Here is a 13,826-nt window from a genome sequence, read left to right as displayed (position 1 = left end):
CTGCCGGTGCTTCTGGCGGGTTGCAGCTGGACTCGTAACACTTTTCCGGCACCTGACTTTCCGGTGCCACTGCCACATTATAAATCAAGGCGTATCCGTAAGTCAGGCACCAGAAAATGTTAGTCCCCATCCCTCTGGTACCCCATAGGACTCTATGGGAATGGGGAAATGGAAGCACTGGCACCATGCTAACAGTGCCAGTGCTTCTGTGAAATCTCTGCAGCGCAGCCATTACTCCCAGAAGGTCAGACATTCCTGGTGAAAGGCACCCGCCCACAGAGTTGTAGTGTGGTGGTCTGGAAATGCGTGCCAGTACGGTGCAACCAGCACCCATAACTCCGGACCGAGGCCCATCGTGTGAATTCAAACTCAGGGAGAACAGGCTTAATGGAAGCTACATCTCTAGACTGAGGACAACATGTGACTGAAAAAGAACTCTTCAGACAGTGCTGTCGAGAATACAATAGTTCACTAGAGCCGGACTCAGTGTTACTGATTTATTGATTCTATTGTTAAAGTCAAAATATTTGGCCTCATTAATGGTATGTGTAACATTTTGCACAGCTTCCATATATGTGATCAGTGTGCGAGAGGAAGGGATTTTTCTCCATTCCCTTTCTACAGCTCTTTTCAGATTTCTGGCCTGTATGTCATCATCACCAAACCAGGAGCTCTTAACAATCTCCGGTTTAATAGTCTGAATTATTTCTGGAGCTAGATAGTCAATTGTAGTTGAGATGGAATTGTAATAGGTGTGATGCCAGGTTGGTAGGATCATCAAGAGACTCTAAAGAGTTTAGTGTAGTGGTTAAGGTTGCCCAAAAGGCATATACAGTAACATGTGTTATTCTAGCTTGTTTGTCCAGTCCTGGGATAACAATATTAGTCTTATGTCCTGAGGATCTTATCCATCTTTAACATAATCAGAAGATTTAACTACTTCTTGTTCCATCAATCAATTTTTCAGGGCCTCCAAAAAAAACCAACAATGAATATAATAGTTTAGTCGGTTCCCTTCGAACATCACCTTCCACCAGTTTTCGGCACTCAAACTGGGTCTTTCAGACAGAACTTTCCCGGCAATGATGATCTTAATACAGTTAATTTAGTACAATATAATACAAGGTGTTTCAGATTCTCATTTGCTAATACGAAGAATCTGCACAGATGGTCCATAGCTGGAGTTACATTTCACAAATACAGGATTTCCTTTGTTTGAAACAAATTCATGCAAAAATTAATGAATGTTCTTCTCTTGCTGGGGCAAGGAAAAATCTCAAAGTATTTCGGTATCGTATTGTATGCTCTTGCTTCCGGATAGCCAGATACATACAATGATGAGCATTCCTGGTTTCAAAGGTTTCACACCAGTCCAGTTCCCACAATTGTTTTTTACTTTGTTTGGGTTCTATATCAGTGTTTCTTTATCTAGATTTAGTTGTGCCAATAGCTTGGCACACATACTCTCCCATTCTTCCTGAATCGAGTCAGGTGTTGGTCTTTTTCCAGTTTGTTTCAAGATGTTGAATTGGATTAGATCATCTGCTCCAAATATCTTCCTATAGAGTACCAAGGTATTCCACATTACTCTAGCGTTAATTGAAGTCAAGCCTAGTTCGTATCGCGTACAGGCATTGGGAGTCCCTTTCGGGAGATGCAAAATTTATAGTACTCTAATGCTGGTTTTATGGAAAATGTACTGTATTTTTTATTTATGATCGCACCTTGCACGGCCAAAAGCTTACATTTTCTTTTGCTCCTCTGAACCATTGGCTCATCATTTAATTGGGAACTAATCAGGGCCCCCAAATATGGTACCTAACTGGCGCGGTTAAATGTTTTTCCACCAATAACCCACTTGAATTTCTTCTTTTTGGAAGATTTTGGTCCGATTAGGTTTTGAAGGACAGGAATCTCAGTTTTTACTGCATTTATCACAACACTGTTCTTTACAGTGTATGCTTCCAACGTTGTCAGTTTGCACTGTAGTCCGACCGGCGTGGCATCAATCAGGACAATATCATCAGCGTACAATATGTGGCTTAGATGGTTTCCATTTATCTTCGGTGGAAAAGCCCTTGCTTTCCCTAGTTCTTTCCCAGTGTTGGAAATGTAGAAACTAAATAGTGTTGCTCCCAACGGGCAGCCCTGCTTCATGCCCCTTGATATCTTTATTGCAGAGGACAAAGATCCTTTATGATCTAATTGGATTTTAACTTCCGTTTCTGAGTACAGCTCTTGTATTGCTTTAAGGAGGATCGGGGGGCATTTTCGATCTGTCATTTTTGTCCAGAGTAATTCTCGGTCAACACTGTCGAAGGCATGTGCCAAATCGACAAAAGCCAGGTATATCCTTCTTTTTTTCTTTATTGCTTCCATTTTCAACAAGTTTATAAGGAACAGGTTGAGGGAACAACCAATTCCCTTTATGAATCCCGTTTGTTGAATGTCCAAGGCCTCTACTTCATGGATCCATGTTGTTAGATGATACAGTATTTGTGTTGCAAAGATTTTACTGATAACATACAGTAAGGCTATTGGTCAGTTTTTCGGGTCAGATCGAATTCCTTTTTGAAAATGGGCACAATAGGGCTCTTTCCAGAATTTTGGCACCCTGCCTTCTCTTATGATGTTGCAAAAGAGGTTATAACAAAAATCTGCCCATTCCTCCAGGTTCTGCTTGAGCATCCAATTTTTCAGGCCATCGGGGCCTGGGGCACTTGATGAGCTTAATCTTTTGATGTTTGTCAGGATTTCGTCTATACTGATCTAAAAATTCCATGGGCTATGATGTTCTGTGCCCAGGTATTTTACTTTTCCTTGTTTCTTAAAGAGATCTGAATAATGCACAATCCATTTGCTCTCAGTAACCGCAGATGCCTGTAGAGCTCCCTGTGTGTTGTCCACGTTATTTATCATAGACCAAAAGGATCTGGTGTTCTTGTTGATTAGAATTTTCAACATCTCCTCAGCATCTTTTTGGAGGATTACATTTTTATGACAACGCAGCCACAATCTGTACACTAGTTTTAACCTTTTCATCTCGAGCGGCCAGTCTTGCCGGTGATCTTCTTGGCCTTTCTTAACGTTCGTCTCAACTCTCCTTTTCTAGCCACAATTTGAGGGTCGTAAACATGACAATGATGGAAGCCTTTTTTTCACAGGTCAGCATGATATTCAATATATTTCTCTAATAGTCTAGGGTATTCAATTTGGTGCTAGGACTTTGAATTTTCTCTCGGCTGGAGCATATTTGATATCAACGTGATTTTTTTCTCTGGCAATGCACACTTTGTTTCTTCAGGGCATCACATTTATCTTTTAGGTCCCACTATTCTTTTTTTCTTTGCAACTTAACCCGACGATTTTGATAGTTCCCAAATTATGATCGCTCTGCTCCATCATAATTACCATAAGTTTGAAAATTTTCTCTGCAATGGCATTGGAAGCGTAGAAGTAATCCAATATCGAGGCAGTTGACCCTTGCGACCATGTAGCAGTTGGAGAGATATCTCAGCTGGTGTTACCATTCAATAGAGTTAGCTCTCTCTCCTCCATTTTATTGTTATTGTTATTGTTATTTTGCATTTATATAGCGCCTTATATACCATTGGTATGGTCTGAAGGCGCTGGTAGGTTGAACGCCCTTGGGAACCGAAGTTCATATCAGTAGAGAGAGTAGAGAGAGTCAAAAGGTGCGTGTGAGCACCAGGTATGTGTACAGCTCGTGCAGTATCAGTGTAATAGGCTGATAATAGTGTTATCAGCCTATGCTGTTTCTATTTGTTACGGGTCTCTACCTTTTCTTTTGTTTTTTTTAATAGTTACTTTGTCAAGTTGGAGACATTTCGGGCCTCATTAGGACCCTGCCGGTCCCGTAATGAATGGTGCTGGTATGGGTCTGGCACCGTTCATTAGGGATGCCCTATTACGAGGACTGCTGCAGGACCCACTAAGGAACGCCTGGTCAGACCAGGCGTCCTTAGCAGGACCCCCTAGCAGTCCAGGATGCTAAAAACGGGCCCATCATTAATGGGCCCTTTGTTAGCACCCTCCCCATTACCTTTGAACCCTATGGGGCTCAAATGGGAATGGTGAATGGTTTATTCCGGAGCCCAGAAAAGGGCAATAACCGGGTCTGCCATGGTCGGTGTGACCCGGTTATTGCCCTTTTCTGGGCCCCAGAAAAATAATCATTACCAGCGGCAGCTGGGGTCCTAATGAGGCCATCCATGTTTAAGTCTCCATATAAGATTATCAGGGAATCCAAATTATCCTCTGTAATTTGATCAATAGTTTCACAAATCAACTCGAGAAACTCTGATCATCAGAGGCCAGGTGATGCCAGTAGATATTAATAATATGTAGCATGCTGTTGTTGTGTTGTTATAAACCCTTCTATTTTGATGGTGGCTGTCTGCAGGTATGGTGAGGGGTTTGCAGATTTAATTATTTTGAGATGTTTGGTGTTATTCACCATGATTAATAACCCCACCACTGGTCTGCCCTTGGCTTGTTTAATTGCTGGATTGATGGCTATTTCAAAGCCTGGCAGACACAGTACTTCTTGAAGCCATGTTTCTTGTAGGCAGATTACGTCTAATGTGTCCCATACTCGGTCAGATCTTCCGAACAGATGGTTGAAACCTCTAGTGTTCCATGAGCCAATCCTCAAACTTTTTTCTGCCATTTTGGCATTACATCTCCTTGCAACGATTTAACAACCCTGCCAACCAACTCCATGTTCCTAGTTTGTTAGGGGTGTCATGCTGTTTCTTATCATTGACAATGACAAGATCTTTTGAAGATATTATATTGTTCTTCAAGGTAATTTTGATTAATTTTATTTGTCTTTCTCAAGTCTCTCAATGGGTTGAATTTCCAGGACTTGAGCAACATTTTCAGCAGGCAGAGTAGAAGAGAAGACTGGCAGTTCTCCTCTCCCTTTCTGGGCATGGGATTTGTTGTTCTTCTTTTGTACATCCTTTTCCTCTGGTAGTGATATGATATGATATGATATGGCAGTTGTAACGAGTCTATACACAAGTGTTTCAAGGCGTGACGTGGCAAGGGAGGGGGAACAAAGGGAAGAACAGACAATGATCTTACTAGGCCAGGAGTCATTCAGATCACACAAGTGCATGGGAAGGGCGGTGGGGGGGAAGGGAAGTGCGAGGGGCAAGGGAGAGGGGAAAGTGCAGTACATGGGATAGTAGAATAAATAAATAAGGGCCAGCTGGTGGTAAGTGCATGGTAAGTGCAGACATAAGTGCTGTGAGGGGGACTGTAGGGATACAGAGACAATCCCGAGGTGCTGGGGTTGCCAGGGAGGCAGTGCCGGTGGGCAAATGGTGGGGCCTGGGCCCAAGATCATTGAGAGTGGCCAGGTAATCAGTGCAGTTTCAGTCAGGAATTTAGCAGGGGGGAGGTGGAGAGAGAGCAGAAGCAAAGTGGAAGGCTTTGGAACCGGAGATGGTTCTCCGCAAGTTTCAGGGAGGCATGGAGGCTGTTCCAGAGGGAGGCCCCTGCCGCGGAGAGAGATCCACCCCAACTCATTGCTTGGAGAAGCGACTGACCCTGAGGGAGTTGGAGGCGGATGAGGGAAGAGCTCGAGAAGGAAGATATTTAGGAAGAGAGAGTTGAAGGCATTTCGGCCCCAGGCCCCAGCAGGCCTTGTGGACAATGCAGAGGGTTTTGAACTTAATCCTCGCAGCCACTGTGAGCCAGTGCAGAGATTTCCATCCTGGAGAGATACGGTCCTTGGGCTTGAGGCCAAGGACAAGTCTCGCAGATCTGTTCTGGATAAGTTGCAGAGGGCGGAGAGTAGAGGCAGGCAGATTTAGATAGAGGCTGTTACAATAGTCCAGCCTAGAGAGAACCAGGGCTCTGGAGATAGTGATCTTCTGGGGGAAGGAGAGGAAAGGAAGAATACCTTTGACGAGGTGCAGCTGGTAGTGTGACTTCTTAGAGATGTCAGAAATGTGAGGAGAGAAGGAGAGCGTGGAGTCAAAGATGACACCAAGGTTTTTTGCCTTACAGGTGGGAGCAGGAAGAGGGCCAAGAAAGGCCGGCCAGAGAGCTGCAAGGAAGGAGAGAGTGGGTGTACCGATGAGTAGAATCTCAGTATTACTTGCATTAAGGCAGAGGTCAGCGGTGGCACACCACTCCTAGATAGGAGACAGATAGTCAGAGATGAGAGAAGGAGAGGAGGAGGACGAGGATAGCCTGAAAATGAGCTGGGTATCATTCCCGTAGCACTGGAAGTTGGGGCAGAGAGTCGCGATGTGGTGGGCAAGGAGTACCAGGTATTGGTTGAACAGCAAGGGAGAGAGGTTAGATCCCTGGGGGACACCACAGGTAGAGAAAAAGATGTCAGAGAGGAAGGACCCAAGTTAGACCTGGGAGGGTAGATTGGAGAGGAAAGAAGTCAGCCACACCGGAGCTGACCAGTGATATCCAGATTATCACCGGGACGGTTGAGCAGGATGGCATGGTAGACAGTGTCAAAGGCAGAAGAGAGATCTAGCAAGATGAGAACGCATGACTGTTAGAGTCAAGGTTGGAGAGCAGGTCTTCATGGATGTTCAGGAGAGCAGTTTCTGTGCTTCTGGCAGCTCTGAAGCCAGACTGATGGTCATGAAGACAACCAACAGATTCAGTGTGGAGATTCAGCTGGGAGATGGCCAGTTTCTCCAGGAGCATGCCCAGGAAGGGAGTGATGGAGATTGGGCGATAGTTAGCCGAGCAGGAGGGGTCGGCAGAGGGTTTATTAAGAAGAGGGTGCACAAGGGAGTGCTTAAGAGGGGATGGGAAGATTCCAGTGGCGAAGGAGTGATTGCAGAAGTCAGCCAGGGCAGGAGCCAGTGAGTCGATGTGATCCTTGATAGTTTTGGAGGAACAAGGGTGAACCTGTTTTAACAAGACTTTCATAGATCGGACTTGTCTAGAAACCTCATCAGCAGAGATAAGTGGAAAGGCAGAGAAGGAGGGAGTGGGTGGCTGCAGAAGGGCCAGAGGAAGAGCAGGGAATAAGGGGAGGGTGGCGATAGGAGTAGAGTGAGGACAGGATGTCCTCAGTTTTTTAAATGAAGTGAGAAGCCAGTGCCTTGCAGAGGGCCTGGGAAGGGACAGGAGAGGTAGAGACTGTGGTAGGATTGACCATTTTCTTGCAAATTTTAAAGAGTTCAGCCGAGTTGTTAGACGCCGCAGAGATGCGGGCTTGGATGTGGTGGAATAGAAAGTATATTGTGCCTCCTATTGTGGAAAATATATTTAATATTGGCCTACGCCAAGCTGCTCGAAAGTCACTTGCGAGAGAAATCTGTGTTGCAAGTTCTTGACCTTTAATCCATGTAGGTCGCCATTTTAGGTCAAACCGCCATTTTAGGATTTGTGTGGAAAAGTCACCCTGTGAGCTAAAATGGTGGATGATGTCATTGCAAAACATGGCCGTCTTGACCTCTGCACATCGCTAATGTGTAATCTGCCTGCAGGCTACTTGTTGAGGTCATGAACTGAGACCTCATCCTACGTTGACCTATGTGTAAAAGGACTACTCGCCCAATGAAACCAATCCGCGAGTCTATATTATGATAATGTATTTACATATTGAACAAAGAACATGTGTTTTACTACATTGTATTAATGTTTAAGAAGACCTGCAATGCAAAACTTTAGAATACACAGTTAATGCATACGCTTATTGTTACATGTAATAAAAACAAACCAGTTAGATGCGGTTATTTGGGATTCAGCAATGAACCCTAGAATTGGTGATGTATAAAGTGGAATATTAACCCAAAGTGGGGCTGGACATAGTGCCCACAAAATGTATAAAAAGCGAATGCATTCTAATGTACAGCGTCTCTCACCGAACACACTGAACCGCGCTGGAGTTCGTTGTGTTGTACTGAGGGCCGATAGCTATCTGACTTTGCACTGTTTTTGTAATTGAATTCAGTAGGGAATAAAGTACTTTGTATTTTCCTTTGTAACCCGTGTTCGGTGTATTTCCTTTTGGGGTACTCAGCCTCGATATTTTGTTCCTGTTTTCACAGTTGGCGCCCGAATATGGAACCTCGAGATTGATGCCGGATTGTTGAAGGTTGACACACGCTATCGGACCGGGATCGGATGGTGTGACAAAAAGTAAGGGGCCCCTGGATGAGACGCGACACCTCAGCAGCGCTGCACGATCCGATCCCTGGACGACTAGCCTCTGGTCTGAGACAGCATCTTGATGAGGGTCCACTTATAGAGGCGGGCAGATTTGCCGAAATCACCAAACACGAGGTAAGATTAGTTAGGTAAGATTCTTAGAAGTACCGATCGGTCCTCCTTAGGTTTGGCCAGGTGAGTCGTGACCCGACTCTTAATTTAACCCTGGCAATTTGAATTGTGGCGCATTGTATCTGCAGACACAATTATTGACCAGGTAACACCAAGAATTTGAGATATGCCTGGGAAATTGTCTACCTGCTTTAGGGCATTATTTCGCAGTGATAGACAATCTTTGGAATTTAGCCGTCCCGCACCACAGGAGGGGTCGCCGGCATGTACTATGTACTGTAAGCATGACATTGGAAGTATAGTATTTAATGATATTTGGCACAGCCAAACCAGACATGCCTCTGAACTTCAGTGGCCAATCAATGGTAGTTTTGAGATCCCTCGCATTGAATATTTGGAGTCAGTATTGTTAAAGAAAAAGGCTAGACCTGCAGCATTTGATGTTTTGCAGAATTGGAAAAAAGAAGCGTTACAACAGCTTAAGAGTAGAGAGAAACATGCGCGTCGCCATAAAAGGATTGCCGAAAAAGCGGTGTTATATGACCAGGATAAACAGGCTGAATCGGCTAAAAATATGGAAAGGGCTTTCTCACTAGGTATTCAGAAAATCTATCCTTCCAAAGATCTTCATGATTCTGATGAGTTTTTGAGAAAATATTAAATGAACGAAGGCCTGGTGCCTCTGCGCCACCTCCGTATGTTCCTCTTCCCGCTGCTGTACCTGTTCCTGTTGTTATTCCCGCTCTTCCTGCTCAACCTGCTGTTTCTACACCTCAAACTTTTGTCCCTCCACCTGCTCCTCCGCCTCTTTTTATCGCACCAGTTATAGCTCCTCCATCGAATTTGCCTGCTCCCCCTCGTCCAAGTGGTCTTGGGCCGCTTGTAATCGATCATGGTTGTCACTCGCAGTACTGTACCACCGGAGAAGAAACGTGAGTTAATTGCATGGGCTAAACATTGTACGGAGAAGGATGATCAGGCTAGTGTTTTTTCCATACTTTTTAATACGGATAATTTTCCAGAGAAAAATGTTTTTATTGAAGGTTTGGGGATTCAGTTATGTATAATGTGGGGAAGATTAAATAATGCGGACGTTCCGCAAGGGTTAAGGGATCTAAATACTTTAGCACTTTCCAGAGACACTGTGGAGAAGGTAAATGAGAATGTCGAGAGGTTATTTGAGTATAGAAAGGAGTTAGAAAGGATACGGAATGAGGATGATGAAGAGGAAAGTATCTATGTATAGAAAACAGTACCTTCCGTGTCGTAAACCGATATCGGAGGAAATGCGAATTTGTAGGGAAGATGCAATTAGATGGGTTTCAGACATATCCATAACTCCAGTTGAGGTATATGACACATATAGTCAATATACGTTGCAAATACAGAGGAAAGTGATACAGGTAATGGTAGAGTACCTGCAGGATGAATGTGTAAAGAGGAAGATTAGTTGTCGCACAGAGTTATTGAATATTTATAAGAGAGCTTTTTTGCCTGACAGTTCTTCGACTGCTTTAGCGCTCGGCTTGGCTCTGTTGCTTAGAAGTTCGGAGTTGCCTACATCTCAGTTGCCTATGAGAGAGGTTTCTCTGACATTTGTCCCGAAGGTTGAGGTTGCGGCCAATGCTGCTCAAGGCATAGTCGCTGTGGACATTCCCGCACATTATGTATCACAGTTTGTTCACGTCCCGTTTTCACGACAGGAAGTGAACACCATTAGACAGTCTATTCCTGACATTAGGAAAAATCTGACCCGGGTTCTATAAAGAGATGGAATCTGTTTTGCAATCCTCAGTGTTCACCTTAGGTGACATTGATTTATTGTTTCCAGTACTCCTGCCCGTAGATCTATGGAAACAAGTGAGAACTATTGACGATGTATCCGGGTTGGGAGATACATGGGCGAATGTAACTAGGCTTGATGGGGAAAGGCCAGCTGGCGAAAGACCACAACAGGTGATATTAACTCTGCCTGATAGAATTATTGCTAAATTAAAAACCATAATTCCCGAAAAAAGAATTATTTGGGACAAGCTTACGGCCTGTGTTCAAGGAAAGTCTGAGGGTGCTACCGAGTTCTTTAAACGGTTCGAACAGGTATTTTCAGATTTCAGTGGACAAGACTTAGGCACAGAGTCTGGGAAAAGATTATTTGTGAACATATTTGTACGTGGATTGCTGCCTGACATCCAGTCACAGATTATGTCCTCTGAGAGCGCTTGGCAGGCAAAATCACAATCAGAAGTACTGCATATGGCTCAGTACTATGAGAATCGTGTCAATAATGAAAAAGATAGGGTTGAAAAAATGGAAAGGTGATTTAAAAACAAAGGTGCTATTGCAGCAAATTGTTAGAGGCCCCAGAGGGGGTAACTCTCAGGTTAGAGGTCAGTATGTCCCACAGATGAATGTGCCCTTGGGTCCTGTAAACATTAATCAATGTGCTTATTGTCGTCAAGAGGGTCATTGGCGAGCACAATGCCCCGTCCTTCAACAGAGGTCGAATAATACATTTGGTAATATGGGTAGGCGATCCAGAGGACGCCCGGGCATAGGGGGCCCTGGTAGAGGTCAGTTTACAAAGGACCCTCAACAGCCTTTTTCACAGGACAATCAGACTCCGAGTGTGGACACTAGGAACATATTCGATCATCCTTCCGCTGCATATATATCTGAAGAGCTTCCTTTTGATAATATTCTGTTTCGTTAGGATTGCCCGAAGCAGGGTTTGGGACCTACACCTATTCCCGTCAATCAGAAATGGTCCCTACGTTGAAATGATGGTGGTAAATAGGAAACATCAGTTCTTGATAGACACTGGAGCACAGAAGTGTTCCATTGATCGTTCGCGGGTTCCAAACATTCCACTGTCAGGGCAAACCAATGTTTCTGTAGGGTTTTCCAGTACACCAGTTGTTTGTCCGGTCTCTGTGCAGGTACCTATTTCTCTGGGTTCTTTTACGGACCAGTGTCCTTTTCTATTGACCTCGGATTGCGGGGGAAAACTTGCTGGGGTTGAACTTGTTAAAAGAATTGAATGCAGTGATTTATTGTTCTTCCGATGGAATGCGCTTGATGATTTCACCACAGCAATCCTTTGCCACGCAATTTCGGACTAGATCTTTGCCTCCAGAATTCAATGATGTAACAGAGAATTTGTGGGCTGTTGACGACAATGATGTCGTTGTTTTGCAGATTTATCTTGTTAAGATAGTTTTGAAACATGGAATTGAGCTGCTACGCATTCAGTTGAGGGCAAGCGAGCTTTGAAATGTATTGTTTCCGATTTTGTGCACCGCGGTGTGATTGAAGAAATTTCAGGAAGTTTGTGTAATAGTCCGATTTTACCCGTGTACAAGAAAGGTGATAATGTGATTCCATTCCTTTTTATAATTGATTTACGTGCCATTAATAAAGTTGTGGCACCGCAATTTCCAATTGTGCCTGATGTGACGAAAATCCTAACCATGATTTCAGCTACAGCTACTTACTTTAGTGTTGTGGACCTAAAGAATGTGTGCTTTAGTATTCCTATACACAAGGATAGTAGATATTTGTTCGCGTTCACCTTAGGGGGACGCTCGTTTACATTTACTCGTGCACCTCAAGGATACACAGAGAGTCCTAGTATATATAGTAGGGCTTTGAAAGAACAACTTGATACCCTTGAATTGCCCTCTACCTGTACTTTGCTTCTGTACGTTGATGATTTGCTTATGGCTGCTGACTCTGAGAGTGCCTGTAAGGAGGGCACTGTGTTACTACTTATTCATCTAGCTAAGCATGGTCACAAAGCTTTGCTTAAAAAATTTCAATATTGTTGTCAGGAGGTCCCCTATTTAGGTTATCTCCTGTCAAAGGAGGGAAGAAGATTGACACCTGAAAGAATAAAACACATTTCTGGCATGTCTGTCCCAAATACGCAGAAGGAAGTTAGGGCCTTGATAGGTATGGCTTCTTACTGTAGGTTGTGGATCCCAAATTTTTCACTAGTGATAAAACCGATGCTGGCCGTAACGAAGAAGGTTATTTCTTCGCCGTTGCCATGGACCTCAAAACACCAGCAATCGTTTCACTTGCTTAAGACTGCATTATGCTCTGCACCAGTTTTGGGCACACCAAACTATGAAAAGGCCTTCGTATTGTTTGTGCATGAATGTGATGGATGTGCTTTGGCTGTATGAACGCATGAGCATCGAGGGAAGAATAGGCCATGCGGTTACTATTCCTCCGCCCTTGATCCTGTAGCATGCGCTTTGCCAAGATGTTTGCGTGCTGTTGCTGCTGCTGCTGCGTCTGTAAATCAGAGTGAGGGAATGGTCCTAGGCCATGATTTGACCCTGATGGTGCCTCACTCTGTAGATGTTCTATTGAACCAAACTCAAACGCAACACCTCACTTCCACACGGTTGACAAGATATGAATTGATCTTGTTTGCCCCTCACATTCAAATTAAGAGGTGTTGTGTCCTTAATCCGGCTGAACTCCTACCTTTCCCGCAAGATATTACTTGCGGCGATGAAGACTCACATGCTTTTTTGTATACGACCGAACAAGAAACAAAGGGCAGCATTGATTTGAAAGATACCCCTTTGGATAATCCGCAAGGAGTGCTGTTTTGTGACGACTCCTGCTTTAAACATCCGGATGGTACATCCATGGCCGCTTATGCAATCACTACCTTGAGCACGGTTGTGGAAACTAAGAGAATTACGCATAATTCTGCGCAGGCTGCAGAGATTATAGCATTAACCTGAGCTTGTGAACTTTCCGAAGGGCTTGTAGTAAATATATATACTGATAGTCAGTATGCCTTGGGATGGTTCACAACCTTGGTAGACTTTGGTCAGAAAGAGGATTCCTAACCTCGCATGGCACCAAGATCCAACATGGCACCCTAATAGTGCAACTACTCTCAGCACTTGCGCTCCCTATTCAGTTAGCAGTTGTAAAATGGGCAGCACATCGAAATATTGTAGATAACATTGGAAAAGGGAATGCTTTCGCTGATCAAATAGCTAGAATAACTGCCACTGATCTCTTTACGGAGATATATGTTTCTAGGGAGACTGAAAATGCTTATTTGATGGTTGAGGGTGTGGGGTCTGTATGGGATATCCAAGCCAATGCCACAGTATAAGCTAAGAGGTGGGCTGAGGGCTTGGGAAATCTTGATGATGATGGTTGTTGGGTGGACATGGTTGACGGAAAATGGTTACTTCCCGATACTTACGTGATGATGATGGTTGTAATGGCACACGGTCCTACGCATGTGTGTGCCCAACAGATGACGAAAATGTTAGAAAAAGTTTGGGTAAACGACAACATTTCAAAAATTGCTCAGCACTACGTCCATAATTGTATGATTTGCTTACAACATAAATTGCAAAAGCGGACAGCAACCCTGAGGGGAAGTTTTGGGCCACCCTCTGTCCCATTTGAAGTAATTCACTTTGATTTCATTGAAATGGAGCGATGCAACAATTTAAAATATGTATTGGTAGTCATTTGTGCCTTTAGTAAGTGGGTTGAGGCTT

This window comes from Ambystoma mexicanum, chromosome 9 (assembly GCF_040938575.1).
Source record: "Ambystoma mexicanum isolate Mex_15411 chromosome 9, UKY_AmexF1_1, whole genome shotgun sequence".
NCBI classification, from domain to species: domain Eukaryota; kingdom Metazoa; phylum Chordata; class Amphibia; order Caudata; family Ambystomatidae; genus Ambystoma; species Ambystoma mexicanum.
Note: the sequence above shows the minus strand (reverse complement) of the source record.